Below are 11,154 nucleotides of genomic sequence, written 5' to 3'. Positions count from 1 at the left end.
TCCTTTTTGTCTCTCTCAGGGATCCGTAGCTTCTCCTCCTCAGCTGTTTCTTGTCTGCCACTCCCTACCTCCTTATATTCTCCCCTCACACTTCTCTAGTTGCCAGTTATAGAGCTTCCTGCCTGGACATCTATACTGACCCACTGGAGTGGTTAATCCTGGTTGTCGTTCCTGAGTGCTACCCTCCAGATCCCTGTTGGGCTTCTTGTTGTCTCCTGTTGTCGCCCACCTGGGAATATATGTTGAGTCTGTGTTGTCTGTCCTCCCCTTGGTGTTTTCCCTTAGAGTTAGTGGTGCGGACTAGTGTTCCCATCGCCCTGTTCACTACCTAGGGCTCAGCTCAGAGAAAGCCAGGGCTTTAGGCACGTGATCGGCGTACGGGTGAGGAACCCGTCTAGGGACGTCAGGGCAGCCAGGTGCCAGCCGCCAGGTGAGTCAGGGGTCACCATCTTCCCTCTCACTTGGGCAGGGCCTTCCTCGTTCCCTCCCTCTGTGTCACGTATGTGATAGCCACGCCGACCGTGATAATGACCTAGGGTGCAAATCCGCGCAGAAAATCCGCATGCAATCCTGATCGTGCGCATTTAGCCTTTAACTGATGACCTATCCTCAGGACAGGTCAGCAGTATCTGATCGGTGGAGGTCTGATACCAGGCGCCCTGCCGATCAGCTGTTTAAGAAAGCACTGGCGCTTGCAGTGGCCTTCTCTCTGTTTACCAGACATAGCGCTGTACAATGTATAGTGGTTGTTCTTGGTATTGCAGCTCAGCGGCATTCACTTCCCCCGATGAACGTGATGTCACATGGCCTAGGGAAAACGACGAGAAGAGTGCAGCACTACTGTGAGTGCTGGTGCCTTCTCAAACAGCTGATTGGTGGGGGTCCCAGGTGTCGTACCTGTCAGTACCTATCAAATACTGATGACCTATCCGGAAGATAGGTCATCAGTTAAAAAAAACTTGGAAAACTTCTTTAATCCATTAAGCAGGTTCAAAGCACATTATACAAACAACCTACGCAACATACATGGCACACACTATGCATAAAACACAAACTAAACATACTGCACAACACATCCAAAAAACAGTACATGCACAGCATAAAACCACGCACACAAAACAAAAAGTAAAAACATTTGCAACACTACCATGATCAGAACCAAAGGACCTGGGTGATGATGTAACCATACCTTCAAATCCAAAAATTCCCATCACCTACTGTAAAGACTCACTCATCCAGAAGGGAAAGTTTGGATTTTTTTATTTTTTTTTATATAATCCAGTACCTTGTTGGGCCCAAACCTTAATGCATGGATTTTTTTCCCCTCCTTTTTGTAAAGATATTTTCAATGTAATTTTTTTTTTTCTCCTATAGGTAGCAATTGAAACCATATTTGTGATTTCACCACTTTGTCTAACCATATAGATCTGGGCTAAATATTGTCTCTTAAGGCGTTTTCTGGTAAATCATATAATATTAGGGTCTTGTGAATTGGAGCCTCTATGTGGAGAGTGGCTTCAAATAGCACCTCTCTTGCTGGAGGTCCCAGCAAGTCTGTGCATAATACACAGGGTCCTCGATTTTCATGGGCAGATCGTAATACTTCATTTGCCCTGTGGTGGTGCTGTAGGGAAACTGAACACTTGCTTCCAGTTTTTTCACAGCTGTTTGCTGGAGGTCCAGGCAATTGGAAATTTTTGTAATCAGCTAATGTTCTGAAATAAACATCTGTGGGGTTTCGCTCTGGTAGATAGAGTAAGCGGGCGCAGTACAGAAGCAAAATACAAGTTCTTAACTCAAAACATCAGTGTTTATTCACACTTGAGGCAATTGCACAAAACAGCACGTAACTTTGCAGTCTTGGTGTTAATTCACACGCAATGGAAAGTTCATATAACACGAGTCACCTTGCTGGCAGTTCTGCCTCCAGTAGTCCACAGCAGGCTTTAGGGGGCCTGTTTCCCCAGCGTGCGGCTCTCAGCCCTCCAGCACGGCACAAAGCCTCATATACCAAAAACAGGGACATCTCTGCTAAGCCCAGCTGCCTATTTAAGGACAGCCAGGTGCTGCCAAAACCCAGACCGGCACTTAAACTCCGGTCCTGTATTTGACCTCACCTGGCTGGAAACCAGCCCAGCTGCACATGCTGGGAGGACAATACCTGCCTTACCAGACTCAACCCCTCACTGTGTCACACCCCTTAAAGAGCATATGTCAGCATGAGCAACCCTATTAAACTAGACATTCTTTCTGGTAGACCTGATCACTCTGAGTGCTTTTAATAATATGCTAATTAGTTACTTGGAGCACCAAGGGGTCAATCACAAGTTTGCGAGCACCTCTACAGCCTTAGTTACTCTCCCCTCACTTAGATCCCACAAGAATTCTAGACATGTCAAGCCAGGGAAGTATGGGATGGTTAAGACTGCAGGGGTGTTCAAAAACTGGTGCTCCAAGGTCTCTGGCCCACCCCTTGGTGCTCCAACTAGCGAAATATTAACAAAAGCACAATTTTCTCTGGAACAGTGCATCATACAGACATAAATAAGGTATTGTTTTAATCAGTGTGATCAACCCTACCAGGCAGTGTGCCTGGCTTACAGATGCTGTAAAAAAAACTAATTCTGTCTACAAAAATGATGGCTCTAATCAAGAATAGCCAACAAGCTTAACATTTTCACTTATGAAAGGCACAAAACGGGAAGGATAAATATAAGGTAGCAGAATTCATCATCTCCCGATAACATGTATCGTTTTCAAATTTACAGAAACATCTAATGTGTGCATTAAACAAGATGCCCTCTGTTAAATGGCGATCCCACTGTTCCACGGCACAAAGGGGGCCTGTTAGCATACAAAATGTCTATTATGAGAAGGCATTACCGCTATGGCACTCTGTAATTTAATCCTCTGCTGAGAACCCTGGCTTTGTTCACCTGTCTGTACGACATATAGCTAACGAACCTGGCTCTCGTAATGAGATGCATTACCCCAGAACGAAGCCGGCAAAGAAATGAAAAAACGAAATATTGACATTGCGGGAAAGAATTATTTATTAAAGTAAAGTGCAAAGAAAATGTTAGGAAGCTATCAATTATCACAAAAGTCTCTAAAAACACAGTCAATTCAATTCACAGTCAAATTCCACTTCACATCACATCTCACATCAATGAAACTGGATAAGTGCCGGATTATAAAGCCTTCTGGGTTATCGGGGGAGGGGGGGGGGGAAGCAAAATTTTGAGAGACATAAAAACATAAAATGTGATAGAACACTGATACAACTGACATAAAACATACAATACTACAACTTAAAAAAAAAATTAGGGAAATAATTTGGTCTGGTCACTTTCCCTTAGATATGCCATCAATATCAGATAGCTACGGGTCCCATCGGAGAGACCTGCTACGATCTCCAGAACAGGTCCCCCCAAAGTCAAAGAGCGTGGCCAGCCTATAGCAGTAAATGGAGAGCACACTGTGTATGCGCAGTATGCTGTCCTTTGCATTTGGGGTTCTGTTCTGGAGATTGGAGCATGCCCCAGAGGTGGGAGCTGCGTCTATCTGACATTGATAACATATCCTACCAAGATAGGTCAACCCGTTATTGGTCTATGTGTTTCGACACTAGTTCCCCACTGGCTTATATATAAAGAGTTGATTAGAAGAGTCAGCCACATCTGATGACATGTGGCAGCAGATCCGGCACTAGTATGTCTACTTTTCTCCTGTTAAGACACTGGGGAACTGAGGTGTCGAAACTCGTAGACTGTATATCTATATGCATGGGTAGCATTTTAGCCCATGGTTCTATACACAGCTAGCATGGTATTGACTGCTCCAAGTGGGGTAGTAGTGTCTGGCACTGGGTTGTGCCTTCTGAATACTGTCTTTATCTTCCAACTCATCGCGTGTTGCTCTTTTACTTGGTTTTCAGGGTCATTTCCACCACAGTTGTGTTCACAGTTATTTGATCCCACCATTGTTACGGGTCCGGGTTGTATCATCATGAGCTGTTCCACCACAGTCTTCCACATGTAAATATGTGTTACCATCAGAACCCGTAAATTATATTGATTAGTATTCAAGGACGTCACATATGCTTTAGCCTTAGTGAATACAATTGCAGAATTTAGGGTGAAGGTTTTTCTATGTGACTCAAACCAAGTGCTACAGATGACTCCGCAGTGAGCATTGTAACTCTGTTGGTCGGCACGTGGTTATCACATCACATCCCTGTATTCTGCCTGGTAGGGGGTTTCCGCTCTTTTGGTTAACATTGGGTCTGAATTTAGACGCCTATAGGGCATAGAGATAGGTTCCCGTCTGAACTGAGGTCACCTTGCTGTGCTGGGCTGGCACAGATATTTTTTGATCAAAATATATTTGCTAAGAACCTCATGTTTATTCATCATATGTCAAATGTGGTATTAGTTTATATATAGATTTTGTATTTAGTGCTTTGAAAGTGTGGTTATGTTCTGTTTTTTATCATTAGGTCTAAGCCCTAGCATTTTATTTTAGATTTTAAAAAAATAAAAAAGTCTTGGTTTTAAAATTTTCAAAGACAGTGATTGACCATTTTCAACTATCCATTCTTTTACTGTGATTTTGCTTTCATTTGGTGATATAGCCAAATTTTATGGAGCCTGGCAACAACTTTGGGGCACATTTATCAAGACCGGCGTTTTAGACATCAGTCTTAATAACCCCTATACCTGCCGGTGGATCCACCTGAGTTATGAAGAGGCGGTGCACATACATCAGGGATGCTCAGCCTGCGGCCCTCCAGCTGTTGCAAAACTACAACTCCCACCATACCTTGTAGGCTGATAGCTGTAGTCTGTCCGGGCATGCTGGGATTTGTAGTTTTGCAACAGCTGGAGGGCTGTAGGTTGGGCATCCCTTACATACATAATACAATCTGCCACAATCTAGTGTTTGGTATCGCGCTCAACCCCGTTCTCTTCTATGGGGCTGCGTTGCGCCTAGGCCACGTGACTAATGAATGTGACATCACATGGCCTAGGGAAAGCAGCAATAAGGCTGTGGCCCAATTACGAGCACCGCTTCCTTCTCGAACAGCTGATCAGCAGGGGTCCTGGTTGTCGGACCCCCACCGATCAGATACTGATGACCTATCCAAAGGATAGACCTCCTTCTCTCCTCTTATCATCTCTTCCCACAATCGCCTCCAAGATTTCTCCCGTGCATCCCCCATACTCTGGAACTCGCTACCCCAACATATCAGAATCTCACCTACAGTGGAATCCTTCAAAAGAAACCTGAAAAACCACCTCTTCAGACAAGCCTACAAGCAGTGACCCTGCTGCCTCTATACCGCCATGACCAGCTTCACCTTAATACGGTTGAAAAAAGACATAAGTCCATCAAATTCAACCAAGGGATAGGTGGGGACGCGAATCCCAGAAGGAAATGAGACTCAGATTTCTACACGTTTTTATAAGCATTAATGTTGTTTTCTTTTAAAAATTAATCTAAACCCTTTTTAACCCCTTAAGGACCCTCGCCGTACATGTACAGTGCTGGTGGACGTGACTTAAGGACCAGCGCCATACATGTATGGCAAGCTGATCGGGCCAGTGCAGAAGCTGCGCCCGCCCGATCAGTGGCACGGACCCGGCAGTCACTGACAGCCGGGCCCCTGCTGCATACGCCGGCATCGGTGAAAACACTGATGCCGGTGTATTAACCCCTTGTATGCCGCGGTCAAAGCTGACCATGGCATGCAGAGGGTTCGCAAAGAGTACTGGTGCACTCTGCTTCTCTATCGGGTCCCCGTGCTTCAGTGGCAGGAACCCAATGCAGAGAAGGGAAGGCCGATGCAGAGAAGGGAAGATCCAGCCTTTAGGCTGGGACTCACAGGCAGGCTGCCAGCATAAAAGCTGCCAGCCAATGCATTACAATACAGGTTGTATTGTAATGCATTGCAGAGGGGATCAGACCCCAGAAGTTCAAGTCCCAGAGTGGAAGGGGGGGGGGGGGGGGGGAGTAAAAAAAAATGTTTTTCATAATAAAAAAAATAAGTTTCTTGTAAAAAAAAAAAAAAAAGCCCCTTTCCCAAAATAAAACACATAAAATTGTAAAAAAAAGAAGAAAAACAGATATATTGGGTATTGCCGTTTCCATAACGACCGGCTCTACAAAAATATCACATGATCCACCCCCTCACCTGAACGCCGTAAAAAAATTAAATAAAAGCTGTGCTAAAATAATCCTTTTTTTGTCACCTAACATCACAAAAAGTACAACACCAAGCGATCAAAAAGGAATATGCCCCCCAAAATAGTACCAATCAAACCGTCACCTCATCCCGCAAAAAATAAGCCCATACATAAAACAATCGAGCAAAAGATAAAAAAACTATAGCTCTCAGAATGTGGAGACACTAAAACGTTTATTTTTTTTGTTTGTTTTTTTTAAAAGCCATTTTTTGTCACCTTACATCACAAAAGTGTAATAATACCAAGCAATCAAAAAGTCATATGCACCACAAAATAGTACCCAATAAACCGTCATCTCATCCAGCAAAAAATTAGATCCTACTAAGACAATCGCCCAAAAAAGAAAAAAACTAAAGCTCTCAGAATGTGGAGACACTAAAACATGATTTTTTTTTTGTTTCAAAAATGCTTTTATTGTGTTAAAAGTAAAAAAAATAAAAAAGTAGACATATTAGGTATCACCGTGGCCGTAACAACCAGGTTTATTAAAATATCACATGAACTAACCCCTTAGGTAAACACCGTAAAAAAATAAAAATAAAAACGGTATAAAAAAAAAAGCCATTTTTTTTGTCACCTTACATCACAAAAGTGTAATAATACCAAGCAATCAAAAAGTCATACGTACCACAAAATAGTACCCAATAAACCGTCATCTCATCCCGCAAAAAATTAGACCCTACTAAGACAATCGCCCAAAAAAGAAAAAAACTATGGCTCTCAGAATATGGAGAAACTAAAACATGATTTTTTTTCTTTGAAAAAGGCTTTTATTGTGTAAAACTTAAATAAATAAAAAAAGTATACATATTAGGTATCGCCGCATCTGTAACAACCTTCTGTATAAAAATATCACATGAACTAACCCCTCAGGTGAATACTGTAAAAAAAAATAATAAAAAAAACGGTGTCAAAAAAGCCATTTTTTCTCACCTTACATCACAAAAAGTGTAATACCCTTCGATCAAAAAGTCATACGCACCCCAAAATCATACCAATACAACCATTATCTCATACCGAAAAAAAATTAACCCCCTACATAAGACAGTCACCCAAAAAAAAAAAAAAACTATGGCTTTCAGATTATGGAAACACTAAAAAATCTTTTTTTTTTTTAAAATGCTTTATTATGAAAAACTGAAACAAACAACCAAAAAAAGTAGTCATATTGTCGCATCCGTAACAACCTGCTCTATAAAAATAGCACATGATCTAACCTGTCAGATAAACATTGTAAAAAACAAAAAATAAAAACGGTGCCAAAACAGCTATTTTTTGTTGCCTTGCCTCACAAAAAGTGTAGTATAGAGCAACCAAAAATCATATGTACCCTAAAATAGTACCAACAAACTGCCACCTTATCAAATAGTTTTCAAAATGGGGTCACTTATTTGGAGTTTCTACTCTAGGGGTGCATCAGGGGGTCTTCAAATGTGACATGGCAGCCTAAAATTATCCCTGTGAAATCTGCCTTTCAAAACCCAAATGGCGCTCCTTTCCTTCTGCGCCCTGCCGTGTGCCCATACAGCCGTTTATGATCATAAATGGGTTGTTTCTGTAAACTGCATAATCGGGGTAATAAATATTGAGTTTTGTTTGGCTGTTAACCCTTGCTTTGTTAGCAGAAAAAAATGGATTAAAATGGGAAATCTGCCAAAAAAGTAAAATTCTGAAATGTATCTATATTTTCGTTTACTTCTTGTGAAACACCTAAAGGGTTAACAAAGTTTGTCAAATCAGTTTTGAATACCTTGAGAGGTGTATTATCTAAAATGGGGCAATTTATGGGTGGTTTCTTATATGTAAGCCTCACAAAGTGACTTCAGACCTGAACTGGTCATTGAAAATTGGGTTTTGGAAGATTCTACACTTCTAAGCCTTCTAATGTCCCAAAAAAAGAAAATGTAATTTACAAAATGATCCAAACATGAAGTAGACATATGGGAAATGTAACATAATAACTATTTAGTAGCCATCACTATCTGTTTCAAAAGCAGAGACATTTAAATTTTGAATTTTTTTGGGTAAATTTTGAATTTTTTTATGAATAAAAATGAAATCCTTTGACTCAAATTTACCACTGTCATGAAGTACAATATGTGACGAGAAAACTATCTCAGAATGACTTGGATAAGTAAAAGCGCTTTAAAGTTATCACCACATAGAAAGACATATGTCAGATTTGCAAAAAGGGGTTAAAGGGGTTAACACTGTCCACTGTTCCTGCTGCGACCACGTCCTGAGGAAGTCTATTCCACAGATTCACAGTTCTTACAGTAAAGAAGTTTTGACACTTCTGGAGACTGAACTTTTTCTTCTCCAGTCGGAGGCAGTGCCCCCTTGTCTTTTGAGGGCATTTTACATGGAACAGTTTTTCTCCGTATTTTTTGTACGACCCATTTATATACTTGTACAGGTTAATCATCTCCCCCCTTAGACGTCTCTTCTCAAGACTAAATAAATGTAATTCTTTTACGCTTTCTTCATAACTAAGACCCTTTATGTCATCAGTATTAACATCTCGGAAAACCCTTTAAATCTACAGTTAAATAACTAATAAGAAATCAAACAGGCAAAAAGAAAAACAAATAATTAAGCCAAGGGACTTGAGATTGAAAACTAAGTCAGTCGCAAAAGTTTTATGGATATCCTGCAGGTAGAATATAATCTCATTGGTTAGATTTTTTGGGGAGGTTCGGGACAATTTTTTTGAAAAAAGTTAATACCTCAAATTAAACTGTTGATAATTTTTCAGACTTTTTTTTTTATAAAGAATAAAAATTATGATACATTACAATACCACTTTTATGGATTTCCTGCAGGTAGAATATAATCTCATTGGTTAGATTTTTTTGGGAGGTTCGGCACAATTTTTTTGAAAAAAGTTAATACCTCAAATTAAACTGTTGATAATTTGTTTGCTTTTTTTTTTATAAAGAATAAAAATTATGATACATTACAATACCATTAAATCCTGAGGGTTTAAACATAGAAGAAAAAAATGACTAAAAAGGTTTGAGCGTCAGCAGCATCGCATTGTCACGGTCCCTCCCATGACAGAGGTGAGAAGATCTGAGAGACTGGCGGCACATGAGGGTATCTGACAATCTCTCTGTTTTCTCCTTGCAGTGTTGTTGTTTGGTAATGACCACACCTCTTGTCAGGTGCAGCCTATTTGGTTCTATTTAGGCCTATTTAGTTCTGACTCACACTGCTTACCATGCGGTTGATATTTCCTGCTGGAGTTGGTTGAGCTGGTGTGTTATTCCTTTGGATCTCCTTCTCCTCCATTCTGCTTTAAGCTAAGTGCATTTTGTTCTGAATTGTGTTGTTCGCTTGTGGTTGTTGTTTTCTAGGCCTCAGAGAGACGCTAGCTCCTTCATCTGGGAAGAAACCAGTAGTCTCATTCCCTGCCACCACTCCTAGGGATTTCCAGGGTCTCCGGGGCTAAGGTTCCAGTGTATGAGTATTTCCACCTTCAGGGTTTACTCATATTGGTAGGAGTCAGGGAGAGGTCTAGGGATTCCTAGGAGGACACTGTCCCTCTCCCTTATCTTTGAGGCCTAGACTCCGATCTTTTTCCTTCTGTGTGTTATCTGGTGTTTTCCCCTCCCCATTTCCTGTGACAGGCATATGGTGTTAAATAGTGAAGTGTCCAGACCACATGAAGTTTTTTATATATTTTTTCTTCTTTTGGGTTGGGTGGGATAAAAAAATGAGACACAAGATATTAAACTCTGACTTTGGGTATTAAGGTGTGAGACAATATCAAGCAGAAAACCCAAAAGACATCAAGACCAGTTCTAGTATTTAGTCCATAGGAAAATATAGAATCTCACGATACAAGTATTACATTTTTTGCCTGTTTCTTTTTTAAATCCCAAATTCTTTGTTTTCTTTTTTCACACATTTATTTTTTTATTTTTAAATAAACATACGGTACATATATTATTATTTGGCGGCATCATCTTAATTTTTTCAGTTATGTTACTTTAAAAGTGAATCAGTAGTTGGCCCACCCTGGATTTTTACACCTTGACAGATTCACTTTATTAACGCTCAGCTTCGGCGTGCAGATGGCACAACTAGTTTCTATAAAAATAAAATTGGCCGGCATCTATGTGTCAACATGACGGCATCTAAGTGGTGACACCTGCAGGCTGTAAAATTACAATGTGTTTTAAAGAATTTGATCATAAAGTTTGAGTTAGTAGGGACAAATCCGGAGCAAAAAACTATTCACTTTTTGAATTGTTTTTGATACTTTGGTTCTATTTTATCGTCAAATTTAAAAATTTCTATGGAATTTATAAATCAGCTCTGGTTTCTCTCTTAGTCTAGGATGCCAGATATCATAGTCTACCGAGATCACTAGAGATAAGCAAAATAATTACAAGATTTGCCTATTAATCTAGCCAGAGAATAAAAGGGATATATTTAATTTTCAATTTACATCATATATTTGCCAAAACTGAACTACAAACATTTTCCCAATGCACTTTAGTGGCAAGTAAATCCTAATACAAATTCAGAATCTATCAACCTTTAATGGAGTAAAAATATATGTTAGTTCCTATTGACAGATATTTTTTAATTGTTTAAAAAGTGAATTTTTTTGTTACAGTATTATACTAGCTGTTCTATGTACCGTACTAATCTTATACTATAGATAGAAGCAGTATTATAGTAGTTATAGTTTTGTACATAGGAACAGTATTATAGTAGTTATATTCTTGCACATAGAAGCAGTATTATAGTAGTTATATTCTTGTACATAGAAGGCAGTATTATAGTAGTTATATTCTTGTACATAGGAGCAGTATTATAGTAGTTATATTCTTGTACATAGGAGGCAGTATTATAGTAGTTATATTCTTGTACATAGGAGAGGATAGACGTGTGCTGTTGA

This window comes from Bufo bufo, chromosome 3 (assembly GCF_905171765.1).
Source record: "Bufo bufo chromosome 3, aBufBuf1.1, whole genome shotgun sequence".
NCBI classification, from domain to species: Eukaryota; Metazoa; Chordata; class Amphibia; order Anura; family Bufonidae; genus Bufo; species Bufo bufo.
The sequence above is the reverse complement of the archived record's forward strand: the minus strand, read 5'-3'. Positions refer to the sequence as shown.